The 20,579-nt window shown below is 43.3% G+C and overlaps 1 protein-coding gene across 1 annotated transcript in view; it reads right to left on the bottom strand.

The window, feature by feature from the left end:
* The window catches only part of PLCL2 (phospholipase C like 2), a 279,279-nt gene that overhangs the window by 69,118 nt on the left and 189,582 nt on the right, over positions 1–20,579 (bottom strand). The window lies entirely within an intron of this gene.

Here is a 20,579-nt window from a genome sequence, read left to right as displayed (position 1 = left end):
ACTGAGAATTAATTTCACAATGTAATTGCTTGCATGATTTATGATGACATTATTTTTCAGTAACAGCGCCAACTAGATGGCCTAAGAGAAAATAGCATATTATATCTTTATCATGTCTTCATTTGAAGTGCATCTACAACCAAAACTTGTGGCTTCCTTTTGGGAATAGTAGAAAAGTAGAAGTCAGGATTTATTGCTTTCTCTGTCCCTATTACAGAGATTTCTTGGGATTTACTGTACAAGAATCAACTGTTTCGAAGACAGAAAGAGGGGGAACCTCCCCATTGGGCACATAGGACATGACCCGAGAGAGGTTCCAATGCTCAGATTATGTCCTATCTATGTGACCGATGTCCATTGTCATCATGGCAAAAAATGGTGGGAAATCTTCCAATAGTAACCGAAGGACTGTGTTCAAATCTAAATAGCCTACATATGTAAAACATACGATGTGCTGGAGGGTGCGACTACATTTTAGCACACAACATTCTTAGTTAAAGAGAAACTACAGTCTGCTCACATAATTTGTGATAAAAACTTTTCCATTCTGAAGCTTCCCTCCAACCACTTTGCATATTATTTTATACAGTATATACTGTGATTCTGTACTTGCAAAATATGCTGCAGAAATCTCCCTCCACTGAGTCTGGCTGCATCCATTTTAACTGTGGGCAGCTGAAGCTGCTGTCTGTTCATTTCCTGGATTTACACAGAGGCACACCTCCAGCTCTCATTGGCCCTCTTATGACTCGTTCCCACTTCCTGGCAAACTATCACAAAAGTGAGAGAGAGCTGAGCATGATGTCATAAGCCTGGGCTGTATAAGGTATTTACTGTAAAAAAAAAAAGTTTTACTTTCCAAAGTTAAAACAACAAGGGCAGAAGATTTAATATATGGAAAGTTGAAAAAATTACTGTAGGTCTGCTTTAACTTATCTAGACACTCATATACACCCTTACATATTTCAAGCAACCTTTTGCATAAAAATAGGAATTCGGCCAACTGCATGAAAGTGATCCCTCTCTAGCCATTCCCTACTCTACTTTGTAGAATGCCAAATATGTACTTGCTGAAAGCATACGTTGATGGACACATAAGAGGAGTAACAAGGAGTGGTACAAGCCTCTTTGCTAATTAGGGGTGATTCGTTCTCTGTTCTGTGGCTGTGACAGATGCTGCATGGTCCAATCTCTCTGCCTGTTCCTGATTCCCACTCAGCTCAGAGCAGAAGGGAGGATTGTTAACTCTGCAGGCTCTGCTCATGTACTGTAATCACTGCACAGGCAGAGAGGGGAAGGCGAATGGTTGGCGGACAGCTCACATCCCATATGACAGGTTACACCCCTAGTAGGAACCTGCAACTAATTATATATGGAAAACCACATGTTCTCTGGTAACTAGGTGCAGACCTGCACAACTTTCTATTTCACTCTGAAATAGAATCTGACATAGGCAGACCTGAAATGGGTCTATCTGCTCTGTTAATGTGGCATACATCACTTTTGAAATTTTACTGTGCCATTATAACAGCACAAGAATCTTAGTTAACTACCTGGATAGTGCCAACGTGGGATAAAAGGATGCAAATGAAGGAGAGCTACAGACTCCGGTCACATCTGAAACAGGTCTATCGGCTCTCTTAGGCTCCATGCACACTAGGCTTAAAAAAACATCTGTTCCCTTTGGAATAAAAAATGCTCATATCGAGCAGTTTTTGTACAAAGTTTAGACGTTTAGGAGAGTTTTACGTCTTTTCTGGCATTGAGCTCCAATCAGAAATGCAAATGAGAAAGGTTTTTTTTTCCTGCCTCCAAACGTTGATCTCAAAATATGCCTGTAAATGTCCTAATGTACATGGACACATAGGATAACATTGAGTTGCTTCTACAGGCAGAACACAAAACTCCTGTAGAAGCAACGTTTAACCATTTTCCGCCTGCCATATAGCAAAATGACAGCGGTAAAGTGGTTTCAATATCCTGACCAGACGTCATACTGGGGGCGCGCATCGCAGCGATCGTTGTTGCGGTGTGTCAGTCTGACACACCGCAACTCCGATCTAGGTAAAGAGTCCCGGCTGATCACGATGTAAACAGAAAGAGCCGGTGATGGGCTTTTTCTCACTCGCGCCTGTCAGACGTGAGTAGAGAAGAGCCGATCAGCTGCTCCTGTGAAGGGGGTCTGTGCTGATTGATTATGAGCGCAGCCCCCCCCCCCCCCCCTGAGGTTGTCCACACTGGACCACCAGGGACGCCACTAGGACCACCAGGGATGTCACCACCAGGGATGTCACCCACAATGGATGCCAACCAGTGCCCACATGGGATGCCAATCAGTGCCCACAATGGGCATCACTGATTGGCAGGCATTATGGTTTGGCACTGATTGGCATCCATCAGTACCATACGTTACAGTACATCAGTGCCACCTATCAGTGCCCATCCATGCCCATATGTGCCACCTATCTGTGCTGCCTATCAGTGCCCATCCATGCCGCGCATCAGTGCCATTGGTGCCACCTCATCGGTGCCCATCAGTGCCATCAGTGCAGCCCCATCAGTGAATGAGAAAACTTACTTATTTGCAAAGTTTTGTATCTGAATTTTTTTCTAAATTTTCTGTCTTTTTTTTATTTGTTTAGCAGAAAATAAAAATCCCATACTCTATTCAAAACAAAACACTTGTAGCTGTAGATATACGTTAGGTTCTAGCTTGAATTTTCAGGAAAAAGAGTAACAAAAGGCAAAGCACATAGGACATTTAGAAAGAAAACCAAATGGCTTGCATGATTTTCAGATCCAGATCAGACTTCAAGTGGAATTTTTTTTTTTTTTTATTGGGGCAATAACTTAGGTGGAATCAGACTAACAAGAGTCTGAACTTGGCATAGTGGGCAGAAGTCAGAGATAAAAGAATTGCATGGATAATCCTCCAGATGTAATGCTGTGTTATGCTTCTCGTGTCTGTTTTACTTTTAGACTTTAGAAATACATTTGTTTAGACAGATATTTTGTTTGAATTTTTATTAGGTATTTCAATTTTCCCTTGCATTATATTAGTATTTTAATAAAACACCACATAGATGATCACCATGGTCCCATGCCTTTTGACATGCAAAGGGACGGCTGTGGACATTGAAGGTATCTATAACTTGCAAAGCAGAGTAAGATATGACATAATACAAAAATGTGTTGTACTTACAGTGTTCCCTTAGCTACTTTGAAAAATCCTACAAATACCTTATAATCATGCCAGTGAAGCTCACCCCCTGCATCTTCCTGTGATGGAGCGACAACACTGCTGCATTGCACCTAACCTCTAAGCGGGGTTGTCACCCTCATGTAGACTATCCCCTGCTTGCAATACAATGATATGATATTATAGGGGAGCCACTATAAGCATTGTCACTGCTGCTTCATAACCGTGTAGCTTGTCAATCAGTACTTGGTCACACCTAGTCTTGCCCACTGCTTTCTAGACAGACAGAGTTGCCTATGTTGCTAAAACCCTCCCAATATGAGCTGCAGTGTCTAAGAGGGGGGAGCATATGAGACACAAATGAAAGAGGCTTTAGATCACGGAATGGGGCTTGTATCATGGATTTTTACTTGAGGCTTGTACACCACATAGTAACCTGATATGACAACTGATTAGATGGTCATATAGGAGCCTTTGAAGCAGTATTAAACCCAAAAGCAAACATTTATTATATTGCGGCCTACCAATTCTTAGATTAAACAGTTGTATTCGTTTTCTTTTTTAGGCCTTCTTTATTTCCTACCAGTAAGTCTGTTGTTTTTCAACAGAAAAAAACTATCCTGCAAATGTAGCAGTTAGAAGGCTGAGACAAACCATTTACCAATGAGAGGGGTGCTTACAATGATCAGTGTTATTTATGTAAAATCTTTACCGCAAAAGGAAAACTGTTATGCCGCGTACACACGACCGAACTTTTCAACATCAAAGGTCCGACGGAACAATTCCGGCAGACCATTCGATCGTGTGTGGGCTGCAGTGGACTTTTGATTTGCAAAAATCCGACAGACTTTAGAAATTGAACATGTTTCAAATTTTTCCGCCGGAACTCCGCCGGACCCAGTTCCTACCGAGAAATCCGCTCGTGTGTATGCTAGTCCGACGGACAAAAAACGACGTGAGGGCAGCTATTGGCTACTGGCTATGAACTTCCTTATTCTAGTCCGGTCGTACTTCATCACGTTCAAATCCGTCATACTTTGGTGTGATTGTGTGTGGCCATGTTCGTTCATTCGGAAAGTCCATCAGAACTCTGTCAGAACTCCGTCAGAACTCTGTCGAAAGTCTGTCAGACCTAGTCCCTCGAAAAAAGTCCGGTCGTGTGTACGCGGCATAACTGTAACAGCTTACAAAGTGTGAGCTGGAGTTTGTATTCAGTTTGTGACTGTATCTAAATCTGCTAGTACTCCCTTCCCCTTAGATTAACAATGCTGCTGTCCACCGCCCCTGCTCCACCCTATCTCCATGCAGCTCATATCATCACCAGGAACACCTGCTAGGGCAGTTATATCAGCATGACTGACAGCAAAAGGAGCCCCACTGTCACAATAGTGCATGCTTGTGAGATTGCCTGGCAGAACATGACATGCTGCAGCTTATTCTGCCCATCAACTTGGGCCAAGCAGAGAAGAAATAGGGTCTGTGATTACGTGACCCGCAGTAATGAGATTAAATAATTTGTGTAATTTCTAATTATGTGTAATGATGTAGTGCATGTGGTTTGTGTGCCCAATCTACAGTATATGCTAAGAAAGATCTATAAGAGTTTACAAAAACTTAAAGAAGAAATAACGCCTATATAATTATTGTCATCCTTACTGGCTTGCAGTATACTCATCTTGTGAAAGAGTTTGTAAAAATTATTTCAGCAGAACCTCATGAGAAGAAGGATGTGTGATCTGATGAGGTTGCAGTACCCCCCCACAAGACCAGAGTCTTCATAGAACCGAGATTAAAGCGACCCTGTCGGGGTAGGAGAAAATCCTAAAAGAAGGTACCCCGCAATAAGGTCTGCAATCTCTGTCAAACTTCAGATTCCAGAAGCACTGGATGCTTGTTTCCATTGTAGAGCTAGGGTCCCGTCCTGTGGCTACTACTTTACTGCTGTGTCCGGGTGCTGACACAGAGATTGGAAGACAGGACCACTGGACCTTAAAAAAACTCAAAAGGAACCCTTGTCAGGGTTGTAGAAAATCCTAAAGGATGGTGCCCTGCAGTAGAAGAGCTTTTCGCTCTATGCAAATACTACAGACTCTAACAGTGTCAGATCAGACCTGGGGGGCCTGGGGCACTTCAGGAACGGGGACTCTCTACCCTCTACTGATTTTGTCAGACACTCTGCCATATCATTCTGGCCAAATTCCAGTCCAGAGCCACACCTAACACGAATTTGACCACTCTCGTAATTTCACGTAAAACTTGCTAACAAAGTTTTACCCTATTGGAGATCACGGAGTGTCTTATTTGCCCCCATGACACAATCAGGCTCAAGTGGGGGAGTGAGCTTCTCTCTCATGTTTCTCACTGCAATAAATCGATGCTGGTCATTAACTTCACTCCCACATGATGGGGTCGGGGCTGTTGCTTGACACTTTCCAACATTTTTCGAACTTCTCCCTTGTCCCATCTACTTGTCGCTCGTAAAATAGGCAATGCATTCTGCGACATAGTCATGTTAAAACAAACATCTCGAAAAATAAAATAATACGAGAAGTTGAAATGTAAAACATCTGCTAGAAATCCTCATCCCTTTCTTTCTTTCTTTGCCTCTGAATTCAGGCTGAACTGTTCTGTATCCTGACACCCACACACATTTTGTACATTTTTTAAATAATGAAACAAATGTTATAATTGATCAAAGATGTAGGAAGTCTGGGCACCCCTCTGGAAGGGCGCCTGGGGCAATTGTCCCTTTTGCCCCCTTGTAAATCCAAAACTGGCCTCTAATAGTCTTTTCAGCCTTCACCACTTTCGGAAGTGTTAAATGCCTGTGTCCTCTGAGGGGTTCCATCCTCTGACCCCTACATTGATGCTGTAGTGAAGTAGGGTTCAGAAAATGAAACCATGGCGCACAGGCGTCCTCTCCGAATCTCGGGCAGTCACCTGCGGAGTCCCTCAAGGCTCTCCGTTGTCACCCGTTCTCTTCAACATTTACATTCGCCCACTCCTTCAAATCATCAGATGCTCAGATCTCTGCTTCCACTCTTACGCTGACGACACGTAACTTTATTTCCGGATCAATGGAAAAAAAGATCACCAACAACAACTTGAAAACTGCCTCAAATTAATAGAGGACTGTATGACCACCAACTCCCTCCAGCTGAACCAATCAAAGACAGAGCTTCTTATCTTACACCCAAATCATAAGCCCGCAACCAAAACCTCCTGGTCTCCACTAACCGTCTTTGGGCAGACTATCTCCCCAAAGACCAAAGCGAAGAGTCTCTGGGTTATTTTAGACGCACAAATGTCAATGGATGCGCAAATAGGATCTGTAGTCAGTCGATCTCACCATCTGCTGCGCATGCTTCGCAGACTCATCCCTTTTATCCCAAAGAATGACAAAGCAGTGGTAGTTGGAACAATCATTAATTCACGACTGGACTACGCAAACTCGCTTTACATAGGATTACCACAATATCAACTTGCGCGATTACAACTGATCCAAAACACGGCGGCAAGGCTGATAACAGGAAAAAAACCCTGGGAATCCATTTCTCCTTCACTGAGGAGCTTACATTGGCTAACCGTAAAAAATCGGATCACGTTCAAGACCCTTTGCCTCACCCACAAATGCGTGCATAGAGAAGCTCCGCAATACCTAATGGAGAAAATAAATCATTACACACCAAACCGCAGTCTTCGATCAGCCAACAAAAACCTCCTCCTCGTGCCCAAAGCCCGGTATAAATCCAAGGGTGATCGGAGATTCGCTGTCCAAGGGCCTCGGCTATGGAATGCTCTACCAATCAACATCCGCCTGGAAGAAAATCACCTGGCTTTTAGGAAAAAACTCAAGACCTTCCTCTTTTAGCAGATGATCAAAGCTCGCCACAGCGCCTAGAGGTGATTCAGTTCGCATTGTGCGCTATACAAGTATTTCATTCATTCATTCACAGTGGAGGATGTAGGCATCCAACACTCCTGGAAATTTCTCAGGCTGAAGAAATTGATGGAGGATGTAGCACTGAAACTGAATAGAGATGGAGAAAAGGGCCACAAGGGAGGTGAGGGTAATATGTTTTCTATAGCAACACTCCTACCCTGTAAAGACTATTTAAGATAACTAGATGGCATTGCTGACTTTATCCCAGTTCCAGTGTTTCTCAAATATCATTCGATGACTGCCGTACTGCCTGAAGCTGTGGCTTAAAAACTTGAAATAGACAAAAGGGAATATAATTAGCCTAGAAATAATTGCACTGACTATGGAATATTACAACCTAACTGCACAAAAGTTCCTGTAGGTTCTTTACTATTCCCTCCTGCTACTGTTAGAAAATTGTGTTTAAACTACTAAGCAAACACAATCAAATTGAAAACAGCTTACTATGCAAATACATTTCTCTGCGCATGTTAGTCTCTCAGTGTCGGTCCTATGCAAGTCATACATGAAGGCAATATAAGCGTGAGCAAGGTTTATAAATATTAACTTTTCACCCAGTTCATCCAAGAGTGGTTTTATTTACTAAAGGCGTTTATAGACCTTACAGAAAGTTTGTTCAATCTGGCTGTTTATGGGGGAATCAGGATTGTATGTAGGTGCTTCCATTACCCTGGCTGAGTCTACCTGGGGGAAAACTGCTGTTTTTTGTTTTTTTTCAGTCAATCACTACTGTTACTAAAAAGACAGGTGCAAACAGTAGCCCCCACTCACACCTTCCTAGCCTCAAACACGCAAGTCCACCAGATGTGAATTTGCACGTTTACAACAAGATGTTTCAATAGAAAGATAGTTCCATTGCTGGCACCTACATACAGAGCTGGCAACAGTCTAATGTTTGTAGAAGCCCAGGTTTTGGAGAACTTTACCTAGTTTGTTTGGACCAAGTAAGCCCAAGTGAACCATTTACTTCACTAACAAATGCAGCAGCTGAGAGTGCTGTATAAACTGTATGTAGACTCGGCTATACAGCCATGTGTTCCAGAAGCAGGATGGGAAGTTTCTGTCCTGCTCCCGGAAGAAAATTGAGTCGGGTTGAGCACTGTATTTAATCATAGAATACAAAGCTACCTGTGAATGGCTGAGCAGCACTCAGTCCGACCCGATTTTGTTCCAGGAGTGGGGCGGGAAGTTCCTGTCCTGGCGCCGGAACACAGCGCTGTATACTGTATGTAGCCAAGGCACCGCTGCTGCATCTGTTAGTGAAGTAAATAGTTCGCCTGGACCAGCTTGGTCCAAGCAAGCTACTTAAAGTTAATGAAACTCAGAGATCAGCTTTAAAGAGTAATTACACTTTTGTTGAGAAAAAAAAACAGAAAAAAAAACAAAACAAAAAATCCCTCTGGGTGATCACTGTACATTGCAGGCATTTAAAAAATAAACAACTTTCCAAAAAAGTAACAAATGGATATATTTTTGCAGGTAAAAAAATTTGCATTTATTTTATTTTTTATATTACAGCCTGTAAAGCATGGATGCTCCACATGTGATCCTCCAACTGTTGCAGAACTACAAGTTCCATGAGGCATTGCAAAGCCGACAGTTAAAAACATGACTCCCAGAGACAAAGGCATGATGGGACTTGTAGTTCTGCAACAGCTGGAGGGCCACAGATTGAGCACCCATGCTGTAAAGCATTGCACCCATGATCAGCAAATTGTTGGTGCTCTGCCAGGATCCTGCAGACTCTCTGTAAAGGAGGTACAGCCTGACAGTTACTCATATGCAGGAAAAATCAATGAGCTAGAAGTGCGCTCACCAGCGCTCTCACAATTTATTGAGAACTACAAGCCATCTACAGCGGTAGCCGACGGACGGTACATGTCCTGCGAATGAATGATGTGGCTGCGTGGGATGAGACCTGCACAGCCACGCTATTTTAAAAATGGGGCAGTGGGTGCGGGGAAAAGATGATGTACGGAATCCCTCCAGGTTGCCATGTTTCATTGAATTTTACAGAAAATTAAAGCGCTGCAGAATGAAAAGGAAAGGAATAGTATATGTATATTTATTATTTTTGTTTTATTTGCTATTACTTTAAAAGTGGAGTAGCTCTTTAAGGGCCAGTGTTAACAACGTTTTATAAGTCCAAGAGTAAAAGCAGCTTGAAGCAGGTCAAAAGCACCTGCAATGGGTCCTAACACTGCAAACAGGATCTACCCGTATTTAACTACGTACAGGAACTAAGGATAAGCTCTCATAAATTTTGCGTAGTCACAGGAAAAAAAATATCTGATTGGTTACAATAGGATACTATACTCTGTATGGCAGTATGTGCAGGACAGGCGCACTACAGGTATGATGGCACTGTGTGTGAGAGGAATGAGGAGGGTATAGGGGTAAGCAGCACAAGAGAGGGGTGCGGAGGGCATAGAATGTGGAGACAACAAGTGAGGATTTTAGATTTGGTTTGATCAATTCTTCTAGGTACACTTGCACATAGCTTTTGAGGGAAGCTGGCATGTTTGCACAGTAATGTGTGCGTGTATATATATATATATATATATATATATATATATATATACACACATTATATATATATATATATATTATATATATATATACACCCTGTTTCCCCTAAAATAAGACCTAGTGTGATTGTCGGTGATAGCTGCAATAAAAGCCCTACCCCCCAAATAAGCCCTAGTTAAAGTCCTTGTAGGTCTTCTTTTCAGGGTAGGGCTTATTTTTGAGGAAACAGAGTAGGGCTTATATTGCAGCCAACACCGACAATCACGCTAGGTCTTATTTTAGGGGAAACATGATGTGTGTGTGTGTGTGTGTGTGTGTGTGTGTGTGTGTATATATGTATGTATGTGTGTGTGTGTGTGTGTGTGTGTGTGTGTGTGTGTGTGTGTGTGTGTGTGTGTGTGTGTGTGTGTGTGTGTGTATACACACAAATACATACATACATACATATTTTTCTCTCATGCTTAAAGCATATGTTTTGGATCTAAATTTCGCTAAAAAGTTACAGCATGCACTTATTCAAAGTTTCAAAATAGATGAAATGAGGAAGAAAGGTCCAGAAAAACATTTGATTTTGCAACATTAAATGAAACTGTTATTTCGGAGTCAGCAAATGATGACAAAGCATTACGATGACCATTTAAAGTAGAAATGACAAAGAAATGCCATTAAAAGAATCTTACGTCTAATTCAACTAATGTTTAAGTATCTAAAAAAGCATTGTTCACTAGGTGTACTGCATTATCCACATATTCAAAACTGAACCCCTTTTTCTTTGCATGCTGGATGCCTAAGTACAGAGCCCTTCCCTACTAAGTACAGACCACCTCCCTCAGTAAAGACCACTCTCTCCACTAAGTATAGACCCCCCTCCCTCAGTCCAGACCCCCCCTACACTAAGTACAGACCCCCTCCCTCCATACACACACCCCTCTCCACTTGTGCTTGTAGGGAGGTAGATATGTGCTGGGGGTTGCTTTGGGAGGTGAGAGGGCTTATGCTCTTGTGGGGGGTTGGATTTCAAATCCAACCTCCACTTCTAGCATAGGTCCTACCTTCTCCCAAAGTGCCCCCCCAGCACATAGCCTCTTGGATATAAAGAGGCTTTGTGTTCCGGCAAGCGGCACACAAAGCCTCTTTTGCCGGCACTCGACTCCCTTCCCATCAGCAGAGCAGCACAGGGAAGTGTCAGCGAGACACTAATGCATTCCAATTTCAGAATTCCCCACGCCGTACTGAGAGGGAGGTACTGTGCCCCCACACATTGTAAAAGATGGGAAACATTGTTTGGGTCTCTAATTTTGTTGTAGCTGCGATCATCCGCTTTTGTGATGGGGAAGAGATTGGGTGCAGTTCTGCTGGGGGGGGGGTCCCTGTTTCCAGGAGGAGGAGGACTGTCATTGGTCACTACTTAAGCCAATCACAGTCCTGATAGCCCCGCCCACCTGGAGGAAGATGCTTCGCTTGGTTGCCACTACCAATCTCAGAAAGAAGGGATTTCACTGTGATTGGGAATCACAATGAGGTGACAGTTGGTGGAATTACTGTTGAGCTTCTGGGAACCTTGTTGCAATTATTCCTGAACCTTTGCTTCACTTATTACTGAACCCCGGCACTCCATCCCCTTTAAGCCTGAGCCAATATTTAGTGCAATTAAAATCACACCCAAATGTTCCTGTGGTGCCGAGCACCAACTTTGGACTTTGCGAGTGGATGCAGGCAGAATAGGAGGAAATGTTTGTTCTTGACACAAAGTTGTCAATCTTTTTTGTTGATCCTGGATGCAAACAGATCTATGTCTGGGATCCACCATCCTCGACATACTGACAGGAAGATATCGGGGTGAAGGAACCATTCTCCCAGGAAAAACTGCTGGCGACTCAAGTAGACCACCTGCCAATTTTCTATTCCTAGAATGAAAACTGACGATAGGCAAAGTACATTGTTTTCTTCCCTAAATAGAATAAGATTCCCCTTTCTCTGGGCCGCACAACTTTTTGTGCCCCCTTGGTGATTAATATAGACCATTGCTGTGGCATAAATGGCTTGACTCCTAGCAGGACAATATCTTAAAGTAAACGTTCAGGCCCTTGGAACCAAGTGTTCTGCCTACATTTTTAAAATGTTAATGGGCAAGGTCATTTCTGATCTAGGCCACTTCTCCTGGACAGCTGCCTCTTTCAGGACTGTCCCCCAACCTAAACAGAAAAAAGGCTGGCATATGTTGATACTATTTCCCAGGTAACTGAAAGAAGGATTTTCCCCATCGCAGATTTTTGGATGTTAACCATAAACTGAAGCTTCGGCGCACTCAGCCTACAGCACCTGGTATTTCCAGGTGGTCTTTTATCTGGGTACTAACCAGGCCTGACCCTGCTTAGCCTCCAAGATTGTACGAGTAAGAGTGCTATCAGGGTGACGTGGCCTTAGGTATTGGAGTCAGACACATTGGGAATATAGAGCTTGAATTCTCTGTTTCAAGCCAATAGGATACTGCTTTGCATCAGTCTAGAATGAAACTGAGCATAAAGAACGGCCTCGAATGTAGCTACCATCTTTCCCGACAACCTCACGCAAAGTTGAATAGGAGAAAAACATCTTGCTTCAACTACTTAGATCAGTCCTTTATGGTGCTGATCTTAGCCTGGGGTACGAATACCCTATTCTGGGAGTACCTATGATCAGACCCAAGTATTTTCTTCCTTTTTTAAAGAAGATTCCTCATAGGTTGAGAATCCAACATAGATATTCCAGGTAGTCAAATGTGGTGACCATACTTTTGGTCCAAGCGGACTACCCACTGGTCTAACAAGAACAGATCAGCTAGGTAAACCATAATCATTATACCATGGGCCCTCAATCTGGCTAGTGTAGAAGCCAGAACCTTGTACTCGAGGTGTAGCAGCGAGATTGGAAAGCAGAGCTACACACTGAAAAAGAAGATTTTCCACTTTGAAAGGAAATAGGCATATGAAGATATGCATCTTCATGCAAAAAGGGATAGATTTTATTCAGCAATTGAATTTTAGATTTTTGAGATCTAGAATGTCCATTTGGATTTAACCAAACCCCAATCTCTGCTCTTACTTGGGGGGCACCATGAACACATTTTGCCAAAAGATGGTCCGATGCTAGAAAGATCTTTTTCTCTGGATCCTTAGGAATGTTTGATCTGAGAAAACAAGGAGACAGAAACACTTGGAACTCCAGTTTGTACATAGGAGCCATTGAGGAAGTCCCCCATTTGTCTTGACATTCCTTCAGCCAGATCCCTGAGAACTGTAGAATAATTCTCCCTATTGAGCAAGTGGGGGCACCTCCTCATAAGGAGGCTATCTTGTAGGTTTCCTCCTTCAAGACCTCTTTTGTCCCTGGGGTTAACCCTGAGGATTACCCTTTGAACCTGACGGAGGCCGTCGTGACTGCCTGGAGGCTGATGCCCCTGGCACAGAAGGAGGAGCTTTGAAATAAAAAACACATTTACTCCTTCACTTAAAAGGCAAAAGGGGTATTTTTATTTTGCTAGAAATTCTTTGGATATATCCAAAATATCCCCAGATACCTGCCTTACCACAAAAGTGAAGACTAGCCAGGAGCTTCTTGCATGACGCTTAGCGAAGGTGCAATCTGTCATAGCAACTATTGCAAACATAAAGCTGCTTCCTGGACCAGCTGAGCAAAATAACCTTAAACACTTGTTAAAACTGGTTTCTCAACGATTAACCAATTACTGTCAGCGAAGGCTGAGACACTCAACCTGCCAGAGAAATTATTTTTTTTTTTTCGTTTTTTTTTTTTAATAGGAATTCCAACCTTTTATCCATTGGATCCCCAAGTATTTGAGTAATGTCTGGCGGACAAGTCAAAGTTACTCACAAAGGATTTAGTAGCGTTAATTGCTGGTATACCCCACTTAGTGAATTTTCCCTACCATAGGATAAAGTGTGAAAACTAGTTAGAATGGAAAACAATGCTTATCTGGGTGAGATTCCAGATACAAAAAATTTTCCCAACAAAGAATGGACAGGAAAAGGCATGCACAGCTTGAGGAAGCTTTAGACCCAACACTCAGTTGAGGGTACATAAATGTGGAGCGGATCATTCAGCAAGAAATTTAACCATCAATCTAACAGATTGTGAAAGCGGACTCTCCCGCAATTGACACCTCAGAAGAGGAGTCATCAGCCTCACCATGGTCCCCTGAGGGAATCGTCTTCTCCTGCCCCTAGTTCCTCAGTCTGAGGGTCTTAGGAAAAAGGAAGACAACCTGTCGCATCTTGACCACACTGGGATGCGATTAACCACTCTGGGATACGTTTAAAATCGCTAAACTTCTTTTAAAAACCTACCACGGCTGAGGACAAAGAGTAAAATGATCAAGGGCTGCAGTGTTGAAAACAGTTGTAAACATTTCATGGCCCCGATGCTCACTCTGACCAGCTACCCCCTCTCAGGGGAGGATGCCATTTGAAGAGTAGGCTTTCCAGAGCTTGAGGGAGACCCTTTTAGCTCAGTTTTGGGGGTGTTTCAACCCCCCCTTCTGAATAGAGCCCGATGCACAAAGCAGAGGTACTGCCAGAAGAAATTGCATCCATTGCTTGAGCAATAGTCAGTCACTGCCGCTGCTATTAATGCTCAGCCTGATGCAATAGTAAATGTGTCAAAAAGCAGATGAGCTGGGGGTTACAGTGGTAGGACAGATGAGCATGGGAGTTCAGTTTTGGGGCAGAGGAGAAAGGAGGTACATTGGTGGGATGGCTGAGCAGGGGCTTACAGCAGTGGGGCAGATGTGCAGAGGGGCGCAGAGGAGAAAGGAGGTACATTGGTGGAACACATGAGCAAGAGGTTACAGTGGTGGGGCAAAAGGGCAGGGGGTACAGTGGTGAGACAGATGTGCAGGAGGTACAGTGGTAGGGCAGATGAGAAAGGGGGTTACAGTGTTGGGCCAGATGAGCAGATAAGTTCAGTGTTAGGACAGATGAGAAGATGGTCCAGTGGTGAGACAGAAGAGCATGGGGGTACAGCAGTGGAGCAGATGCACAGGGAAGTACAGTGGTGGGTCAGAGAAGAAAGGAGGGACACTGGTAGGGCAGATGAGCAGAGGGTTACAGTGGTGGGGCAGATGTGCAGAAGAGAAAGGAGGTACATCGGTGGAACACATAAGCAGGAGGTTACAGTGGTGGGGCAGAAGAGCAGGGGGTACAGTGGTGAGACAGATGTGCAGGAGGTACCAGTGGTGGGGCAGATGAGAAAGGGGGTTACAGAGGTGGGGCAGATGAGCAGGGTGGTACAGCGGTGTGGAAAATGTGCATGGGGTTACAGTGGTGGGGCAAATGTGCAGAGGGTTACAGTGGTGGGGCAAATCTGCATGGGGTTACAGTGGTGGGGCAAATCTGCATGGGGTTACAGTGGTGGGGCAGATAAGAAAGAGGGTACATTGGTGGGGCAGATGAAAAAGGGGTTACAGTGGTGGGGCAGATGAGCAGGGGGTTACAGTGGTGGGATAGTTGAGCAGGGGGTTACAGTGGTGGGGCAGATGAGCAAGGTAGGTATAGTGGTGGGGCAGATGTGCAGGGTAGTACTGTGGTGGGGCAGATGTGCAGGGGGGTAGAGTGGTGGGGCAGATGTGCAGGGTAGAACAGTGGTGGGGCAGATGTGCAGGGGGTACAGTGGCGGGGCAGATGAGCAGGGTAGTACAGTGGTGAAACAGATTTGCAGAAGGGACAGCGATCTGAGGTGTGAAGGTGAATGAATTGGGGCTGATCTGAGGCGTGAGAGTGCAGGATGTTAATTTCTCACTACTAAAGTAGTTTACAGCATTTACTTTATAAAAAATCCTTTTCGCGATTGAGAGTGTGAAGTTGAAATTTTTTTGTTATAAAAATCGGCACGCTCAATTTCTTTGCAAACATTTTTTCGGCACACTGTGCTTAAAAGGGTGCCTACCCCAATGAACAATATTGTGTTCAGCAGGGTACAGACTGGTCATATACCCTGTAACCCATATTGTACATGAAAAACAGACCAGTGTATATAATGTACAGCAATTTGTCAGGGTACAGACTGGTCTGTATATAATGTACAATATGGTTTACAGGGTATATGACCAGTCTGTACCCTGCTGACACTGTAGTTCTGTAAATACATTGACTTGTTTCCAGGACTTACCACCCTCACTTTGCTTCTAGAATCCAGGGACACTTCCAAAGCTGCCTATACTATTTTTTCCACAGTCCTCTACCTGTTCATGCTTCAGTACCTGAGCCCCTTCTCCTTCAAGACCAGTCCGCTCTCTGGCAACTGGCATTGGATGGCACAGGCAGCCGCTCTCCTATTGGCTCTCATTAGTCCAGGAAGGACTAATGAGCAAGTAACAAGAATAAAGACCTTGAGAGGGCCTCTTATCTACTCATATCCTTAGTAGATAAGAGGCCACCAACATAACATTGTGTTTTTGATTCACAAATACCTCTCCTTCATTCTAACAATAATTAGTGTACAAGTATTGCATAATTTGGTTATAAAGAAGAACTTGACAGCTCAATACATACAGCTTCTAGCCATTTTGTTTCCTTCCAAGACTGCAATAAAAACTGATCTCCATCACAACCATAAATTTCCCTGCGGCAAGCTCACTGACACATTGATGGGTATGGGCAGGGCTGGATTTCCATTACTGGAAGCCAAGGCACACGCCTTTGGTGCCCTAACCTAAGCAACACCTCTATGTTAGGCAACCTTGTTTACACAGGACATTTTCATGTTGTATTGGTCCTGATTTAACTTGGAATACTGGAGCTAAATCAGTGACTCAGTGAAAAGTGAACACATTTTTGATGGAAAGAACAACACTGAAGAAGCTACATACCAAAAGGGAAAGTTTTGATAAAGCATACAATCCCTATGAGTTTAGTATAAGGTACCACCATAATGTGGAGTAAGTACAGTAGTATAAAATTGTAAAATCAGTAAAATATTTGAATTATGCCCACCTAGATTTAAATTAATAATGGCCTATATCAGTGATGGTGAACCTTGGCACCCCAGATGTTTTGGAACTACATTTCCCATGATGCTCAACTACACTGCAGAGTGCATGAGCATCATGGGAAATGTAGTTTTCAAAACATCTGGGGTGCCAAGGTTCGCCATCACTGGCCTATGTCATGCGTCTCCAAACTTTCCAAATAAAGGGCCAGTTTACTGCCCATGGTATTTACTTGTATTCTCTTCCTGTCAGCAAAGAAATAGCAGCTCAATGTCAAGCTGCAAAACCCCTATGGAGACATGACACTTGAGGAAGCGGAGGGCTGAAAACTGACAGAACAGAGGAGGGCTAAATGGTATATTAACAAATGTTAGTCTATTAACAAAACTTTTCATATAATGCAGGCAACATCTTTGGCATTTGACAGCATTTGCATGTCTGATTTTAGACCTATGCTCAAAAAGATAGGACATGCTTACACCCTAAGGCTGGCCATACATTATACAATTTTCCTTTAGATTTACCAAAACCATATAATATGAGGTCAAACCTAAACACTTCCAATGTGTATGCTATCAGGCAGGCCCTTGCACTACATAGTTGAAGATAAATTTGAAGGAAATTGAACAAGAAAATTGTATAATGTATGGCCATCTTAACACTTCTGCTCTGACAGGAAAAAATGCATGTAAAGAATACAAAATTTAAAGTGTTACAAAACCCACAACAGTAAAATCAGTCTGTATAGGCAGTAAAGCATGCTTGTTATACTCACTGTGGAACCTAAGGGGTTGATCCTGTGCATTGTGTAAAAAGGCTGTTTGATCCTGTCTTCTCATGTCCTACCCTTCTTCCACAGTCCCCAAACAATCCCCCCCCCCCCCCCCCCGGGGAAGCTGCACATGCTGAATTTTATGCATATTGCTAGCGAGTTTTTATTTTATTTTGGGAAGATGCATTTGATCAGCACTGTCCAGAGGGTCAGGGTCCTGCAGCCTCACAGGAAAGTCAGAGTAGAATGAAAACTCAACCTACAAGCTTTAACCAGACACTGATAGAAGTCACAAGACTGCTCTAACTGCTGGTGAGTGAAAAAAGGTATTTTGCACTTTATATTTACCAAAATAATTGCATTTCCATGTTCTGTGTACTGTGGGAAACCAGATATAGTGAATGCAGGGTCCTGGGTTTAGTAACACTTTAACCACTAGCCGACCAGCCGCCGCAGTTATACTGCGGCAGGTTGGTGCGGCTGAGTAAATGGCCGTAGCTGTAAGTCGCTCCTTTAAGATGTCACAGCAGGCGCACCGCTGCATGTCCTTGAAGCCGATGTGCATGACCAGTGGGCGCGATGAACGCCGGGCCCCTGCGATCGCTCGTGACAGATCGAAAACTGTGATCTTTGTGTGTAAACACACAAATCCCGGTTCTCTCAGGGGAGAGGAGACAGATCGTGTGTTCTTACTAAGTATGAACACCGATCTCTCTCCTCCCCTAGTCAGTCCCATCTTCCCTACAGTCCCACACCCAGGAAACACAGTTAACTCCTTGATCATCCCCCTAGTGTTAGCCTCTTCGCTGCCAGTGTCATTTATACAGTAATCACAATGTCTATTTTTAGCTCTGATCGCTGTATAAATGTCAATGGTTCCAAAATAGCATCAAAAGTGTCTGATCTGTCGCAGTCACGATAAAAATCGCTGATCACCACCATTACTAGTAAAAAAATAAAACTATAATAATAATAAAACTGACATAAATCTATCCCCTATTTTGTAGACGCTATACCTTTTGCGCAAAACAATAAATATATGCTTATTGCAATTTTTTTTAACCAGAAATATGTAGAATATATATTGGCCTAAACTGAGGTAAAAATGATAAAAAAAAAATTGGGATTATTTATTATTGCAAAAAGTACAAAATATTGTGTTTTTTGCAAAATTGTCGCTCTTTTTTTGTTTTTGTTTACAGCACCAAAAATAAAAACCGCAGAGGTGATCAAATACCACCAAAAGAAAACTTTATTTGTGGGGGGGGAAAAAAGGGCGTCAATTTTGTTTGGGTACAACGTTGCACAACCACGCAATTATCAGGTAAAGCGACGCAGTGGCGTATCACAAAAAATGGCCTGGTCGGAAAGGGGGCAAATCCTTCCCGGGGCTGAAGTTGTTAAAGAGGAAGTAAACATCCTCTGCTGACAAGTACCTATAGGTAAGCCTTATTATCTCCTAAACCTGTCCAGTTTAGGGGATATTTACAGTGCCTGCAGCCAGTGACATCACTGGTGCATGTGCTCTGAAGGAACGGCCCTCGGGCGCCGTTCACTTCAAACCCTGTGCTGTGAACGGAAGCACCCGTGCGTATGTGCAGGAGTGACATCATCATGGCCCAGTCACAGTGTCGGAGCCCAGGAACCAGGGGCAGATTTTGGTCGTGTCAGCCGTGTGCGGGGACTGCTGCAACAGCTTCATTCTAAAGGTAAGTATTTCATAACAACAGTATCATTAGCAGTAATCAGCATGGATTCATGAAGAATCGTTTTTGCCAAATCAATCTATTAACCTTCTATGAGGAGGTGAGTTGCCACCTAGATAAAGGAAGGCCCGTAAATGTGGTGTATCTGGATTTTGCAAAAGCATTTGACGCAGTTTAACATAAACGTTTACTGTACAAAATAAGGTCTGTTGGCATGGACCATAGGGTGAGTACATGGATTGAAAACTGGCTACAAGGGCGAGTTCAGAGGGTGGTGATAAATGGGGAGTACTCAGAATGGCGAGGAGTGGGTAGTGGGGTCCCCCGGGGTTCCGTGCTGGGACCAATCCGGTTTAATTTGTTCATAAACGACCTGGAGGATGGGGTAAACAGTTCAATCTCTGTATCTGTGGACAATACTAAGCTGAGCAGGGCAATAACTTCTCCGCAGGATGTGGAAACCTTGCAAAAAGATCTGAACACATTAATGGGGTGGCAACTACATGGCAAATGAGGTTGCCAGTAGAAAAATGTAAAATAATTCATTTGGGTGGCAAAAATATGAATGCAATCTATACATTGGGGGGAGAACCTCTGGGGGAATCTAAAATGGAAAAGGACCTGGGGGTCCTAGTAGATGATAGGCTCAGCAATGACATGCAATGCCAAGCTGCTGTTATCAAAGCAAACAGAATATTGGCATGCATTAAAAAGGGGATTAATTCCAGAGATAAAACGATAATTCTCCCACTCTACAAGACTCTGGTCCGGCCTCACCTGGAGTATGCCGTCCAGTTCTGGGCACCAGTCCTCAGGAAGGCTGTACTGGAAATGAATGAGTACAGAGAAGGGCTACAAAGCTAATTAAGGGTCTGGAGGATATTAGTTATGAGGAAAGGTTGCGAGCACTGGACTTATTCTCTCTGGAGAAGAGACGCTTGAGAGGGGATATGATTTCAATTTACAAATACGATACTGGTGACCCCACAATAGAGATAAAACTTTTTCACGGAAGGGAGTTTAACAAGACTTGTGGCCACTCATTAAAATTAGAAGAAAAGAGGTTTAACCTTAAACTACGTAGAGGGTTCTTTACTGTAAGAGCGGCAAGGATGTGGAATTCCCTACCACAGGTGGTGGTCTCAACCGGGGGCATTGATAGTGTCAAGAAACTATTAGATAAGCACCTGAATGACCACAACATACAGGGTCATACAAGGTAATACTTACATATAATCACACATAGGTTGGACTTGATGGACTTGTGTCTTTTTTTCGGCCTCATCTATTATGCAACTATGTAATAGTTATTATGCTTTTGTCTTGCAGGGTTTTGTTTTTTTCTGGAGGTTTACAACCTCTTTAAGTAATCCCTAGGAAGCAATGCTCCTTATAACAATTGAAAGTGGATACAGATGAATACTGTTAAACAGATCTACTGTATA

This window comes from Lithobates pipiens, unplaced genomic scaffold, assembly GCF_037356315.1.
Source record: "Lithobates pipiens isolate NorthernLeopardFrog02 unplaced genomic scaffold, aLitPip1_a1.2 Scaffold_19, whole genome shotgun sequence".
NCBI lineage: Eukaryota > Metazoa > Chordata > Amphibia > Anura > Ranidae > Lithobates > Lithobates pipiens.
This window is presented reverse-complemented; position numbering and strand designations above follow the sequence as displayed.